Raw genomic sequence first — 17,236 nt, 5'->3', positions numbered from 1 at the left:
CATAAAAGTTTATTATTAGAGCTCAGGAAGTGATATTATTGTTATTATTATTATTTCTTTTCATTAGGACTTTATCCTGACTAGCATTTTTACGATTACTGTTGAATTTACCTTCAAGAGCCATTATTAAAAGATCTGTAAATACAACAACCAATAATGTAGCCTTTTCCCACTAGATTCTTGGTATCCCTGCCTCTAGAGATTAGGCTACTGTTTGTATAATCAATTTCCCTAATTGAAGCTTCTACAATTATCCTACACACATGCATGAATCACCCAACGCAAAGTTCTACCATTTTTTTGTATTTTTTTTCTATTATACAAAAGGTACTACCTCAACTTCCTCATTATAAATTATTCCTAATCGTGTCTGGTATATCCACTCATCTAATGCAACATTGACTTTATTCTATTGACTTTTTACCACCCAACATTTTTGTCTCATACAACATCCTAGGTACTATAACTGTGGTAAAACATTTCCTTAAGTTAGAGTGGTATCTTTCTGTCATTAGTCATAACACTAAAATCACTCCATTTCTTTCTCCTTTCTTGAATTCAATGGTTTAGATCTCCATCTATTTCTTGTTTTGTATGATCCTCAAAGTTAGGTTTGGTGTGCTTCCTGCTAAATTTACATTCTACTTCTATTTAAATGATAGCCATATTCTTTCATCACTAACCTCTCATTTATTTCCTTTCTCGACTATTTTCAACTAGGACTATATTGTCTACAAAAATAAGATGTTGAGACTTTCTTTTAATAGCCTTAATGGCACATATTAACATCCCTACTATTCTTGGATGTGATATTCTATCACTATTAGAAAATATGTTTTTTACATCGATTATTTATGACTTTCTACATTGGTTTTTAACCGATGTTGAAAGTAACCATGTTGAAAGTATTATCGTTAACATCGATTTTTTAAAATTGATGTTAACGTAAAATTAACAACATCGATTATTTAAATAACCGATGTTATATAATAAGAATTACACCAAAAAAAAATGTATGAATGTTGATAATTCACATCAGTTTTTTTACAAAACCGATGTTAACTTCCAAACATTAACATCAGTTTAAGTAAAAAACTGATGTTAACTTATATGTTAACATCGGTTTTTAACATAAATCGATGTTAACGTATAAGTTAACATCGATTTTTTACTTAAACTGATGTTAACGTTTTTTTGATATTAACATCGGTTTTTTTATGTTAATATACACAAACAACATCGGTTTTTTGAAAAACCGATGTTAACATTTGTGTATATTAACATCGGTTTTTTTGGAAAAACCGATATTGTTATTAGGAATTTTTTTAAAATACTCTCTCTATTTTTACAAAAAAAAAAAACCCAAAATTTAATCTGTAAATTTAAAATCAAACCACATAGCACAACATATATCATTTGCATTCTGCTTTCAAACAAGTTTTAACAGAAAGCTAGCTAGTAAACTATCAATTGTAAAAAATCAATTGATAACTATGAATAAATAATTTATTAATAACTATCAACAAAGATTATTCAATGTTAAAATGAAACAGCAATTGTAAAAAATGTAATGCAAGCTAGAAAACTAATTAAGTAACCTAAAGTTACATAGTTCCCTAACATCCTAAGTTTGATTTCTAACTTTGAGATAATATTGTGTCCACTGGATGCGAAGCACCTTCAATCTCTCTGCTTCCAATGGTCTAACATCATTAAAATACAACATGATCGAATAAAATATAAGTTAATAATGTAATACCAATGATAAGAAAATCAACTTTGTTTGAAATAAACAAGTACCGTTTCCCAATTATTGCTGAAAGTTCCTAAGATTATCGTGGACATCTAGTGCATGATGTAATAGCTGCACTCAGTGCTTCCTTTTTGTCTATTACACTAAATACATAATGAAATTTGGATATTAAACGTTAACTATAATTAGTGTACACACACATAAAATATATATAAGTAGAAGTTTTATTTAAATCACGTACCTTAACAACAATCCACCTAGCACCAGCCTTGGATTTAGGTTATAGAGTATCATCAAGTCCTTTCAAAGCACTGTTGAATACAAGGAACATTAAAATTTTGATGTTGTTGAGTTATGCTAATGCAAATGTATTGAAAAACAACACTGACCTGTTAATTATTCCTTTAAGGTAGTTGTCTGGCCTGTTATGCAAGGAACAAAACCAGACAACAAGATTTTCCTTAGGCAAAATGACGACCATTTGCTAGTGTGCGCTGCAGTGGAGACCAATATGGGTTATTATAGTATTATACATTATTTAAATTCAGTTGTTCAGTTTGACTTACCCATTCAGGTAGGCTCCAAGGTAGACATCATGTTTTGAACTCTACATCCAACTCTTCATGTAACTTTCTAATTCAAATTGCGATTGTCCAAATCTCTAAATGGACTGTGGCTCAAGGAATCCATACATATCGGAATTCTCCGCTCGCATACTTGTCTCAGTCAGATGCCTATTGTTGTTTAGACAAAGTTAATTATGTATGAATTTAAAACAACAACTTAAGTAATTAACAATAATGTAAATTGACTTACAGAATCCGCAACTGTATAATAGATATGCTGAGACATTGACCACCATGTGCAATTTCAAAGAGATCTTCGTGCTTTATGTACAACGGGAAGTCTTCATTAAACACCCCGAACATGGTAGCATTCCACATAACCTGGAAAGGCTTCAAAAAGAGTGGTGGGATGGTCAATGTCATCAAATATAGGGGATCATCGACCTCATGATCTGGCCTATCTGGAGGTTTTGCTGGAGACACAACTGCCTATTTATCCAACATAGTTAATTAACATAATTTAATTACAGTGAACAATTCAATTGAAAAAAAGAAGCATATAATGAGAGTAAAATACTTGTTCTGATAAACGCTTCACGAGAAGTGTCGGCCAAGCAAGGAAGGTGTTAAGTGTCTGCCCCACTAAAATAACCTCGTCAATGGGTACAGGAACAGGAGTCTCTGCATCTTTAACCTCCTCAAAACCAACCTTCACTTGTCCATGCAACAAAGGTATGCTGTAAACCGCTGTGGATCCCTCATAAACTCTTCCTAGGGCAACTAGGCGGGAAGGATTTTCTTCAATGTACAACCCGAATTTGTTTGAGTCACCCGTGTCTGGATCGGTCGTTGAGGGATCAACACAACTCCCCTTTGTGTTGACACGAGCAGCTGAGGGACCAACCTCATGCTCCGGAGGCAGTACAAGTCCCTGTGATTGGATCTGTGATTGCAACTATCTGGCTGAAGGATAACATCAGTTGCCGCGTCACTTTTTTTGTGATCGACTCCTCCAGTTGGTCCCTGATTTGTTGAGTCAGCTGCTCGAGTTCTTCAGGAGCCATGGAGGAAGAACTACGGGAGGATCGTGGAGCCGATCCAAAGTATTGCTTTATGGTCACATTGGCTCCAGCAGCACGCACACAGCCAGGGTGTTCTGGTCGCCTATTGGCAGCAATCAGGAGATCCTGACATCCATGGGGGACAAATGAACCCTGTGACGCCTGCTCCTCCAAAGAATCCTATATAGAACACATATATTTGTTTAGTCATTCATAGAATAAACAAAGATAATTACAATTCTTAATTGAAAATGACTTACAATCTTGTTAGCAATTTCCTTTGCTGCCTCAGACGTCATCAGCCCAGTTTTCTTGGTGTGGGCCATCTTCCACTTCACGTGTTGTCTAATGGGAGATGGAGGGTCAATCACGCCCTCAGTGCTTCCGGATTGAGTAGCTTCCTCCAATGTTTCTTTGTCTCCTCAGCCATCAGCTTTTGTTTTAAATATTCATAACCCCCATGAGACAACACGTGGGGGCGGTATTTTGCTTCTGGATGGCCTGTGCCTTTTTCCGCACATCCTGCAAAACTCGAACATTAATGTAAATCATTACTACAATGTATTATAAGAACTGAATTTTTAGTGGAAAACAATTAAAATGACAAAGTACATACCTCCCAGGAGGGGTCTCTACGGGTCTGACAAAACTAGGCCCATTTCTCCTTGCTAATGCCGTATTTTTCACAAACAGTGTCGTCCACACTGTCCTTGTCGGCTGCAAGTGCCCATTTCCTCATCAAATCAGATTTAAACTGTCTCCACCGCTCACCGACAGTCTGAAGTACTTTCTTCTTTGTCCTACCGTCAGAAGCTTCAGGAATATCAAATTTAGCCTAACAAACAATAAATTAGGTTTTATTGTTAGTAAATTATAAATTTTGGATAATAAAGAAAATGAAAGATCAAAACTAAAATACCTTAATATCATCCCATATCAAATCCTTCTTAGCAGCAGGGACTTCCTTCCAAGTGTCGTATGTCACATTGACCTTATCACGAGTGACAATCCCCAAATATGTTCTTAATTTCTTCTTGTGGGGATCGTCAACCTTCCCGATTGCAGGATCGACGTTGACCACCTGTCTCTCTACCTCAGGTGGTCTAGTGGCCAAGGATCATAGTCGTGTGGCTTTGCGTGTCCGCTTCAAGGTAGACAGAGACTTTGATGCTACTGTAGGAGGAGGAGGAGGAGGCGAGGCAGGTGGAGTAGCCATGGGCCTGTAAAGAAAAAAACTTGAGTTAGTTAAAATTATCAAAAAATTGAATCATTTATGTAAATGAATGTACCGAAATGAAATACATAATTAGAAAATTACATTAGACGATGTTAATTAATTCTCCTTCATGATGATCATTACGATTAACACACAGCTTCTTCTTCTCTGATGACATTAGGAGTCATTTGTGTGGACAAAGGACTAACATAAGTATCAATGTATGAATCATCATCTTCTACATTAACACCAATTGTTTTCCTGTGTAGAACCACGGACCACCTTTCATCACAAGGGTCTTGCACATAAAACACTTGTTTAGCTTGTTCTGCCATGACGAAAGGGTCATTGTGGTAAGCTAGTTTCTTTAGGTCTACCAACGTAAATCCTACGAGCACAAACTTATGCGCAAACACCATTGAGGCATTTCACCAAGCACTTGGTGGGTGCACATTTGGGTTCCAACAACAAGGGGATAGGGGCAATGTGGCTTGCCCCATCATTTCAGAACACAACCTAGGCCTAAGGCCATCCCCTACAACCCCCCAACTCAATGAATCAAAGCACAAATTTTCCCCAAATTGTCTCATGAAATTGGTCAAATCGTGTACAATTTAAAGCATAAAAGGCATCAATTGAAAGCTAGAAACCAAAGGATAGTGCACTTACTTGTATGGAGTGGCAAGCACACTAAAATGGAAGCAAAAAGCACACAATGGTGGCCTAGGGTCAGAAAAAGCTAGAAATCCCATGAGTGCAGTGTTCTTAAGTGAGGGGGAGAAGTTGCTTGGGTGAAAACTGCACTCCCCCTCTCTTTTTAAACCATTTCGTGCAGGGGGTGTCGCCCAGGCGAGCTAACCCTGCATTTTTTTTAACACAAAGGTACGCGCTCTCTATGGGTCGGTGTTCGCTTACTCGAACCCCCTAGGGTAAATTAGGCATTCGACCATCACCTCAAAGAAACAACAACAATAATAAGTAGGAATTTAAAGGATACTAGGCTGCTTCCCAGTAGCGCTTCTCGCTTGTCCGAAGCTGGACGTGGCACGACGATCCATTGATCATGGGCCTAGCCTCCACTCGTGCCCATCCCTAAGTACCTGAAAGCAGGCAACGACATTGCGCAACAAATCGTGGCCGCATTACCGCTTACCTCGATTCATCTCTGTCTCTGGATTTGGCTCGGTATTTGACTATTGCCTAAAACGATCCTGCTCCTGTCATAAGATAGCAAATATGCATGTGTATGCGTATGCATGAGCGTTTTCAAATGCAATAATCTTTTAGCAAAAGCTTGTCGGGTTTAGTTTCAATTAAGCGCTTGGGGCATCCCATGGACTGAGCGAAAAGGCTCAGGTTATCAAATACTACACATCTTTTAACGCACAAAGCGAGGATCGGAACCTCAATCCTACGTTCTTTTTTAAAAGACTGCGATGAGAGAGAATTACAGAGGACAGGAATCCCTGGGGGAAACCAAGAAGAACACACAAAAATAAAAACATGCAGCGACTTCCTCAATTGCCCCAGATCTTAAGCGTAGTATCGCTTGACAATGTCGGAGTTCACGGGTGAAGGTAGCTCCTCGTCATCCATGTTGGCGAGCACCAGGGCCCCTCTGGAGAAAGCCCTTTTTACAATGAAAGGCCCTTCGTAGTTTGGGGCCTACTTTCCTCTGTTGTCTTTCAGAGCTTGGGAGACTTTCTTCAGCACCAAGTCCCCTTCGCTGAACCTGCGCGAGCGTACCTTCTTGTCAAAAGAGTTCTTCACTCGTTTCTGATATAAACGCCTGTGGCTTATGGCAGCCAAACGCTTGCCTTCTATGAGATTAAGCTGATCGAAACGTGCTTGGGCCCATTCCGATTCCTTTAATCCGGACTCCGCCAAGATTCTCAATGACGGGACTTCCACCTCAAATGGTAGCACAGCCTCTATTCCATATACCAACGAGAACGGTGTTGCCCCGGTTGATGTGCGTACTGTGGTTCGGTAACCATGTAACGCGAATGGGAGCATCTCGTGCCAATCATTGTATGACACGACTTTGTTCATCTTCTAGATAATCTTCTTGATATTCTTATTGGCTGCCTCCACGGCTTTGTTCATCTTTGGTCTGTAGGGTGTGGAATTGTGATGTTGGATCTTAAACTCCTCGCACATTTCCCCCATCATCTTGTTATTCAAGTTGGTGCCATTGTCCGTGATGATCTTCCTCGGCAAACCATACCGGCAGATAATCTCCCTCTTAATAAACCTGACCACCACACTCCTGGTGATGCTAGCGTACGACGCGGCTTCGACCCACTTAGTGAAGTAATCAATCGCCACTAGGATGAAACGGTGTCTGTTCGCAGCTTTGGGCTCTATGGCCCCAATCACATCTATTCCCCACATGGAAAACGGCCACGGTGCGGCCAAGACATTCAGAGGCAAGGGCGGAGAGTTGACATTGTCTGCAAATGTCTGGCATTTGCGACACTTCCTCACATGGAGACAACAATCGCTCTCCATGGTGAGCCAATAGTAACCCGCCCTTAAGATCTTCCTAGCCATGGCGTGCCCGTTAGCGTACGTACCAAAAGAGCCCTCATGGACCTCCCCCAGCATGCTTTTAGCTTCCTTAGCGTTCACGCAGCGTAGCAGAACCATATCATGGTTTCTCTTGTATAGTATGCTTCCGCTCATGAAGAAGCTGACCGCCAATCTCCTTAACGTCCTCTTGTCGTTGTCGGAAGCCTCTGGTGTTTACTCTTTGCTGTCAACGTACCACTTGATATCGAAATACCAAGGCTTATCGTCCTGTTCTTCTTCCACCAGACAACAATGTGCGGGTTTGCCACGACACCTGAACTCAATGTACGGTAGGTCTCCGTCCGGTCTCAGCTGAAACATGGACGCTAAAGTGGCAAGCGCATCCGCCATTTGATTTTCCTCTCGAGGAATGTGATGGAAGGAGATCTCATCAAAGAAACTAGCCAATTCCTTGATATAGGCCTGGTAGGGTATCAGCTTGTGGTCTCTAGTTTCCCATTCCCCTCTCAGCTGGTGAATCACCAGCGCCGAGTCTCCGTACACCTTGAGTAGCTTGACGTTGAAGTCAATTGCTGCCTAGACGCCCAGAGCGCATGCTTCATATTCAGCCATGTTATTGGTGCAGTCGAACCCCAGCCTGGCTGTGAAAGGTATACATTGATTGTTCGGAGAGACCAATGTTGCCCCAACACCATGGCCTAGAACGTTTGACACTCCATCAAACCACATGATTCACTTGTCCTTGTCCTCGTCTAGTTTTTCCTCAAACAAGGCCATGATGTCCTCATCCGGGAACTCGGGATGTATGGGTTGATAGTCATTGAGAGGCTGCTGAGCCAAATAATCCGCCAAAGCGCTTCCCTTTATCGCCTTTTGGGTGACATAGACTATATCGAACTCGGATAGCAAAACCTACCACCGGGCGATCCGCCCTGTCAGAGCAGGCTTCTCAAAGATGTACTTGACCGGGTCCATTTTGGATATTAGCCAGGTGGTATGGCTCATCATGTACTGTCTTAGACGGTGGGATGCCCAGACTAAAGCACAACACGTTCTTTCCAGCAGGGAGTAGTTCATCTCACAGGCCGTGAACTTCTTACTCAAGTAGTAGACGGCGGGCTCTCTTTACCAGGACTCGTCATGTTGCCCCAACATACACCCCATTGACTTGTCCAAAATCGTCATATACAAGATGAGAGGTCTTCCGGGCACCGGCGGCATAAGCACGGGAAGGTTCATGAGGCACTGTTTGATCCTTCCAAACGCCTCTTGACAGTCCTCGTTCCAGCGGATGGATTGGTTCTTGCGTAAGAGCATGAACAACGGCTCACAGATAGCGGTGAGCTGCGATATGAATCTGGAAATGTAGTTCAAACGCCCCAGGAAACCTCGGACCTGCTTCTTGGTACACGGTTCTGGCATCTCAAGGATGGCTTTCACCTTTTCGGGCTCCACCTCTATCCTTTTCTGGCTTACGATGAAACCCAGTAATTTCCCTAACTTGACCCCAAAGGTGCACTTAGCGGGGTTTAACCTCAATCGATACTTCCTAAGCTTTTCAAACAACTTCTGCAAGTTGACAAGGTGTTCCTCCTCGGTTCTAGACTTGGCGATCATGTCGTCCACATAGACCTCGATTCCTCGATGCATCATGTCGTGGAACAAAGCCACCATAGCCCGTTGATAGGTTGCCCCGGCGTTCTTGAGCCCAAAGGACATCACTTTATAACAGAGCGTCCCCCAACGGGTGACGAAGGTAGTCTTTTCCATATCCTCTGCCGCCATTTTTATCTGATTGTAGCCAGAGAACCCGTCCATGAAGGAAAACAGAGCGAAATTAGTCGTATTATGCACAAGGATATCGATGTGCGGCAGAGGGAAATTGTCCTTGGGACTGGCTCGATTCAGGTCCCGATAATCCACGCACATTCGTACCTTTCCATCCTTCTTAGGGACTGGTACAATGTTGGCAACCCATTTCAGGTACCGAGCGACAGCCAGAAAGCCAGCGTCAAATTATTTCTTTACCTCTTCTTTTATTTTCAAGGACATCTCGAGCTTCATCCTCCTCAGCTTTTGTTTTATCGGGGAACACTCAGGATTTAGAGGTAATCTGTGTTATACGATGTCAGAACTCAAACAGGGCATATCTTGGTATGACCAGGCAAAGATGTCTTGGTAGTTTTTTAGCAGGGCCATCAATTCTTCACGGATGGGTGCGGTCATACCCATACCTATCTTTACTTCCTTTTTCCCACTATCGGTTCCTAAGTCTACTAGTTTTGTCTCTTCTTGATGTGGCCTCATCTCTTGGTCCTCCTGAGCGATTATCCTCTCCAACTCTGGGGGAAGTCCCACATCCTCGTCCTCTTCACTCTCCGTCTAACTCGCTTCTTACTCGAAATCGACGGCTGGGTCCTGGGTATTAGTACCTTTGAGGGACTCGTCGTCGGATCTGGCGTTTTAAGCGTAAAGAAATAAACATGCAAATGAATGAGAATGGGTAGAGGTGCAGGAACAGATGAAGAAAGATCTTTATATTATAAATTCAAGAACAAAAGACATAATGCCTTAACAAAAGGAAACTCTAAAGCCTAGGCCCAACCATAGAGTTTTAAAGCTACAAAGGGTTACATTATGCTTGTTGCGTAAATGTCTGGGCGCTCCTCCACTCGCCAATTTCCTAGTCGGAAACCAGGAGGACATGGCCGTACAAAATCCGATCCCCTCGGGGAGTCATCCTCGCATATCGCGGCGACTTGGCCTTCGTGTCTTAGACCCGCACTTATAAAGCCTCTACGGATGTGGTAGGGCGGGGCCTCTTCGGCTTGTTGTCCCAACTGTGAGCCTTTGCCTCTGTTCTTCCTTTCCGCGATACTTTTCCTTATGTCAGCTTGCGTTGGTTTATAGCCTAACCCAAACTTCCCGTGGTTTCCTCTGGTGCTTACCAGGTTGGTTCTACCGCCGTTATTCTTGCCCAAACCCGTTCCGGGCTCGTAGCCATACCCCAACATCACCCGGGCCACCATCATTGCCGTATCGGACAGGCAAGGCTACCTAGAGAGGGAATCTACGGAGGCAATGCTTACTACCTCAAAATATTGGAAGGCCGTTTCCAATGACTCCTCCGCGGCTTCCACATATGGCATAGAGGAAGGGCAACTTACCAAGACGTCTTCCTCCCCCGATACAATGACCAAATACCCCTCCACTACGAACTTTGGCTTTTGGTGGAGTGTAGAGGGAATGACTCCCACTGAGTGGATCCACGGGCGTCCCAAAAGATAGCTGTAAGCCGGGTTAATATCCATCACTTGGAATGTAACCTGGCAGGTATGAGGCCCTATCTGTATGGGGAGGTCAATCTCTCCCCTCACCTCTCGGTGGCTGCCGTCGAAGGCACGGACCACCATGGAACTTGGCCTTAGATGGGAAGCGTTAAACGGAAATTTCTCCAACGTGCTTTTGCGCATCACATTCAAATTGGAGCCGTTATCGATGAGTACCTTGGCCATGACGTGGTCCATGCATTTGACTGACACATGCAAAACCCTGTTATGCCCTCTCCCCTCGGCAGGGATTTCCTCTTCAGCGAAGGCGACGTAGTTGTTGGCGGTGATGTTATTGATGAGTCCCCCAAAGCCTTCTACGGAGATGTCTTGGGCTACATGAGCTTCATTCAAGACTTTTACTAGCAAATCTCGATGAGGCTCAGAGCTCATGAGCAGTTCCAAAAGAGAGACTCTAGCTGGGGTTTTGTTGAGATGCTCAATGACCTTGAACTCGCTTTGTTGAATAATGCAGAGGAACTTGCCGGCCTCCTCGAGCGATACTTCTTTCTTGTCACAGCCATCCCTTCTCTCAGAAAGACCTTTCATTGGAACATCCTCGTCCGGAGCGAGGATTACTTTGACATTTTGTCCTTCCGTCATCTTTGCCTTCCCTTTAGCGTTTGCGGGCTGTGTCGGCAAGTCAGGGGGTGCGAACACATGACCGACGCGGGTCATGCCGCTTAGCCCCGTGATATTGGTTACTTTGGCCGACAGCGAGCTGATGTCGGAGGCTCCTTCCTTCCTTTCGCTTGGAGACACACACCTCCACGACACTGCGTGGCTGTTTTTGTATGGAAATGGAATAGGTATCACCAAAGGGAGCTGTGTCTCTGGTGAAATGTATCACCAAAGGCTTAGGCTTTCTAAGACCTTCCTCATCTGCGGATTGCATGCATATGTGCTTCTCTTCACCCCCCTCATCGCCGACTTCCAGCCAACCTTGGTTTATCATTTGTTGCAATGGGTCTTCTACTGCTAAACACGCTTCTATGTTATGTAGCGCGCTGGGATGCATCAAATAGGAATCTTTCTCGTGCCCACCGCGGGGAATTTCGCCCCCCTTTTGTAGGGCCTCGTAGATAAACCTTTTGGGAGTCGTCACGTCCTTCAAAGGTTTGGACCTGCGCGGCCTACCCGACTCGACGGCATTAACCACTCCCTCTCCATGATTGGTAAACGGGTTTGTCTTTACGTTGGGCCGGTCCTCTTGAAACGTCAGCCATCCGGCTTCTGTCAAACTTTGGACCTTGTGTTTGAAGGCCATGCACTATTCGATTGAGTGGCCCGGGGTTCTCCCATGGTATGCGCAGGTTGCGTTAGGGTTATACCACTTTGGGAAAGGAGGCTGGTAGATCCTTCCAGGAGATATCACAGCCATCTGGTTGGCGACGAGGGATGGCAAGAGGTCTTTGTGTGTCATTGGGATCGGGGTGAATTCTGGAGTTGGCCTCGGGGGAAAGTTGCTTATCGCGTTCGAACCGACGCCAAAGTGGGCATTGTCGACCGGGCGAGTCGGGGTTGGAGTCGTAGCTTGGGGGGCCTCCCTCTGGATGGGCACGGCCGCCCTAGGTTGTACGGGTGCTGAGTTGGAGGAGACCCCGGCGCGAGCTGAAAAGCTCGGGTGATGTTGCGCATATTGGTGGGAACCGTGGGAGATCTGCGGCGGCTTGACCCATGCAGGCGTTGAAGTGACCGTATGGGTATCTCCTTCCTTCCTCTTTTCCCCAGTTGCTCCGATCCTCCAAGCGTTGGTACCTGTGGAGGAGACGTAATCGAACTTCACTCTCTTCAAGCCCACTTTGATCCTTTCCCCGGCGAATACCAAGTCTGCGAAGCTGGAGGGCATGTAGCCCACTAATTTCTCATAGTAAAACACAAGCAAGGTGTCTACCATCATGGTAATCATTTCCCTTTCGACCATGGAAGGGGCTACTTGCGCTACCAGGTCCCTCCAACGCTGAGCGTACTCTTTAAAGGACTTGCTTTCCCTTTTAACCATGTTTTGCAGCTGAGTCCGGTTGGGAGCCATATCAGAGTTGTACTGATACTGCCTAAGGAAGGCAGTAATCAGATCCTTCCAAGTGCGGATGCGGGAAGCTTCTAGATTAGTGTACCAGATGACCGCTGCCCCAGCCAAGCTATCTTGGAAGAAGTGCATCAACAACTTCTCATCCCTAGAATGCGCCCCCATCTTGCGACAATACATTTTGAGATGGTTCTTAGGACAAGTCGTCCCTTTGTACCTATCGAAATCAGGTACCTTGAATTTCGGGGGGATGACGACGTCTGATACTAAGCAAAGATCAGTCATGTCTGCGAACGGATAGTCACCAAAGCCTTCAACAGCCCTTAATCTCTCTTCGATGAGATCGAGTTTCCTCTTTTCTTCCGCTGCCGGGGGTGGCCCTCCTGCGGACAAAAATATTGGTTGTGTTGGGGGGTTTCGAGGTTCTCCCATGAGGTTGGGCTGAGGTAGTGTGTTGGGTGCCGGCCCCTCGACGGGGACCGGGGAATAGGAATCGATGTCTCCTTGGGCATGCTCTCGACGATCCTCGTGAATCTTGTTCGACTATCGAGGAGGCTCCCCTTCAAGGATGGGGAAAGGGACATGACCCGCGCCATCACGTATGACTGGTGGCGTGTAATTAGGTGGTAATCCATAGGGGTAAGCCACTTGGTTGTATCCCAGATGGGGGTTGCTGATGTGCCCCAGTGTGCTTCTTTCGCGTCCTACCACGTTTGGGATATGATGGTGCGTGGTAGCTGGGAGACTTGGGTCTGCTTCGGCAGCCGAACTAACAGCGGCAGCGGTGGCCGCGTTATTCTCCATTAGTTGCCTCATTCCTAGCATGACATCCATCATGGAAGCCATTTGCTCTTTCAAAGCCGACATGTCGGCTTTCATCTGTTCCTGTACTTCCTCTTGGTCACCCATCGTCCTAGATTTGGATCTAGTGCGATAGGGATGCCTTGGGGCGCGTTTAGTTATGGCGTTTTTCCTAAAAACCAAACGTGAGGAGTACGTAAAAATAATGAATGCATGCTAGAGATAAAATGTGGGAGTGATTTGATTCGCACTGATTTTTGGAGTAAAAACGCGGGATAAACTCATTTCATTCAGAAAGTTATAACTAGTCAAGATCTGAGTGACAATACAAACTTCCTAGCAGTTCTTAATTATATGGGCCATTAAGTCTATCATATGCTGACAATAGCTTAGAAGTCTGTGGATCTCCTCAGGGGCGGAGTAGGTGTCCGCCATCGCTTTGGCCTTGGCCAGCAATTGGGGAAGTTCTTGACTCCCGTTCAAAGTAAAAGCAAATTGGTCCATCCACATCGTTGCCTCTTGATGTAACGAGTCACTCACCCTTCCTCTAGCCTCCTTTTCTGCGTACACTCGGGCATATTCGTCCGCCACTTTGTGCTCGTGGGCTGTGGATAGATTTAATTCTTCTTGGTACTTGTTGATGATGGCTAACATGTTGGTCTCGGTCTCGCATAACCGCTGAGACAAGCTTCTCTTGAACCTTAGGCAAATCCTCAACTCATCCTTCAAGATTAAACAGTCTACTCGTGATTGGTCCCTTTCCTCTCTCCGGAGCTTAAGCTCATTGTTACTGTCCCACAGAGCCCCTCGGAATTTGTTCCGGTCATGTTCTTCCTTACGAGCCCTTTTGGTCTCTTGTTCCAAGGCCTTGGTGGTGGCTATATTTACGTCTCTCAGTTCGGCATTCTCCTTTCGGATCTTAAGAGCTGCTGATTTGAACTTTTCTTTGACTGTTTGGGCATTCTCGAGTTCTGCCCTGAGGGCCTGCACCTCTTCGTCCTCCTCCAGAGCTTCAACTTCCACCCCCTTAGTGGTTCTCAAACTCGGGAGCCAATCCAGACCTTGGATGTAGGCTTTCAACCACCTACGGTAGCCACCGATGGGCCCGTTGCTACTGCCTCTGAGTTCCTCATCCTTCTTTTGCACCATCTCCCATGCCTTGCGGACCTTCTGAAGTGCCTCCGCGTTGGTGCTATTGAAACCTTGTGCAATAATAGGTGCAAGCTCTTCCCCTAGTGGTGCCCCTCTCATAGGGTAGCCAAGTTGTCTTATAGCGAGGACGAGATTGTAATTGATGCAACCCCTTGTCCCCATCAAGGGAACATTTGGAAATCCTCTGCACGAAATAAGAACCATGGGTCTTCCTTCTTTCCATCCGGGGAACCAGTTGATAGACACTCCTTCTTCGCTTGCTAAGAGTCGGTCCCAACTTGCCTCTTTTTTCTCTGTGCATGAGCGATGGCCTTCTAGCGGGCAAGCATGTCTCATCTCTTGGCGGAAAAGGTGTGAAACCAACCATACGTAGAGGGTCGGAGTACAACAAACAATCATTGTACTGCTCTTTTCACATCTTTGATCGAAGATGTCATATAGATCGGCTAGGATAGCGACAACCGGGCTTTCCTTGCAGTCATGAAAGGCGAGAAAAGTGTCGATTGCCGCTAGGTCCACCAACCCATCCACATTTGGAAAGAGGACCCCTCTAAAGATCAAAAGCGCGAGGATGTCTATGAACGAGGCCCATTCGCCTTTACCTGCTAAGATTCTTGCTTTTGCTTCCAAATATTTCCTCGGTACTCCATCCACCCCATTTTGGACTTGCTTTCTGTGGTCTAATTCCTGCATCGAGATTTGGACTATCTTAGAAATTCTAGCTAAAGAGGGATAGAATCCTGAGAAGAGGTATGGTTTCCTTCCCCCTAGAGGGCATCCTAGGATCTCTTCAAACTCTTCCACCATGAGTGATAACTGGAAAACCCCAAAGGTAAAGCACCTCAACGACTGGTCATAATATTGGGCGAGGGAGGCAATGGCCTCTGTGGAGACCTCTGCCATGGCTAGGTCCCAGATTTTACCGTAAGATTTGCGAAAGGCTTGTCGCTGGAGCTGACCCATCAACTGCCCTAACTCTTTCAGACTGGTGACTCCTAGGCTCTAGACCTTGACTTGATAGAACCTCTTTTTAAGCGAAGGCGCCTGACTCGATCCCATGTTTTACTAAAGTGAAACAAAACCCAGTGCGAATCAAGACTCTGACTTCTATCATGGGTGGAATGGATGAATGCATGAAGAAATGCATATGACACAGATGCATTTTATGAATATGGGAGCCCGAGAAATTGTCCCCTTCTTAGAACAACATTCGGGCAACATGGCGCCCGACGTATGCATTTAAGAAGGCGACACGGACCCTCCGTCGGTTTGACAAAGTGAGGGGATCAAGACGCAACCCATGCATGATGCAGATGTGAAAAAAAAGGGTACAACACGGGGATGCACATAGTACGACAATATCCACAAATAATCATAAGCAAAGGCGTACATGACATTTAGGACAACATGCATGGCAGTGTTTAAAACGGCATGCAGCGTGTTTGGTTCGTGCCCCTATTTTAAGGACCTACACGGGAGGAACTAAAAGGCTTTTAGTGATAATTCCCAAGGCGGTCATATCTCTCTTGACGGTTTCTAGAGGTATCATCCCCTTCGAAAGAACATATTGCGGCAGTAGGGACAACCAGCAACAATATGTTATCAAAGAGAAAAACTCTATATGAGGGTTCACTGTTATCAAGCAAGTTGGAGACCTAGCATGACCACAGATTCACCTCCGCTCCTTATATTCCCATGGACCCGGGTATAGGGCCCCTTTTCAACTCACTGTGTGTGCAAATAGTGTTGGTGTTTGTGTGCATCAAATGAATAAATATCTATCTCATGCATACATTTTAAAAACACACTAAAAGCATCGAAGAGTTTATATATACAAGAACATAAGGAAAAAGATAAAGAAAAAAAGAACAAAGAAGAAGTCATGGTAAGGAAAGCACACTGATTGATTGGCCCAACTCTCTAAAAACAGTCCCTAGTGGAGTCGCCAACTGTCGCAACCTACCCTTCGGCGGGAGGGCGACGCGAGACTCACGGGTGCATCTTCCAAGAAAGGAAAATGCGCGGAGTCACCACCAACGTTTATTCGAGGAAAACGTCGGAAAAACCAGAAAGGTGTGGTCTACGAACTTTAAGTGTGAAAGGTTCGGGAGTTGTATTTACGCACGGGGAAGGTATTAGCACCCCACGCATCTGTCACAAGGGACGACAGCCTTTAATCATGTGTGCAAATATGACTTCAATTTGTTTTATTTTCCCTTTTACGTTTTTTATGTCTTTTTATGCCTTTTATATTTTTTATCTTTTTGTGGTCGACAAGGGTGTTTCCCTTGCTCCTACGTATTCCTCAATTGTGATAAGGAAATCATACCTACGTAGTTCTTTAAGAACTAAACGTTGGTTAGGTTGTTTTTATCTTTTTTTGCAAGATATATTATGACCAAACAAAAAGTCGTTTCAGGCGTTGGACCATTTAAACGATCTTTTGATTCTTTTGAAAAGAGAGAAAACATTAAGGCATTGGACCATTAATGATCTCTTGTTTTTTTGAAAGTAGTGACAAAGTTATGGGTTGACTTTAGGCTTTCGAAAGTTCACGTTTAACCAATAAAAGCAAAGAGGACCATTTTAAGGTGTTGGACCTTAAAATGGTTTTTAGGTGACTTTTATGGACAAAGCTTGATTTGTGAGTTGATTTTAGCCTTAATTTCACTTTGGTTATTAGTCAGTTCAATTAAGAAAAATCCCAAAGAAAAGCATCCGATTAATTTTTTTTATTATTTTATTCAAAGATATTTTTGATTATTTTATTATTATTTTTCCTTTTTTGGTTTTAAAC

General features: G+C 44.3%; 1 pseudogene; it reads left to right on the top strand.

The window, feature by feature from the left end:
- LOC106797503 (protein TRANSPARENT TESTA 9-like) overlaps window positions 1-17,236 on the top strand; it is a 42,528-nt pseudogene that overhangs the window by 5,017 nt on the left and 20,275 nt on the right.

Source organism: Glycine max, chromosome 2 (assembly GCF_000004515.6).
Source record: "Glycine max cultivar Williams 82 chromosome 2, Glycine_max_v4.0, whole genome shotgun sequence".
Lineage (NCBI taxonomy): Eukaryota > Viridiplantae > Streptophyta > Magnoliopsida > Fabales > Fabaceae > Glycine > Glycine max.
The sequence above is the reverse complement of the archived record's forward strand: the minus strand, read 5'-3'. Positions and strand labels throughout refer to the sequence as shown.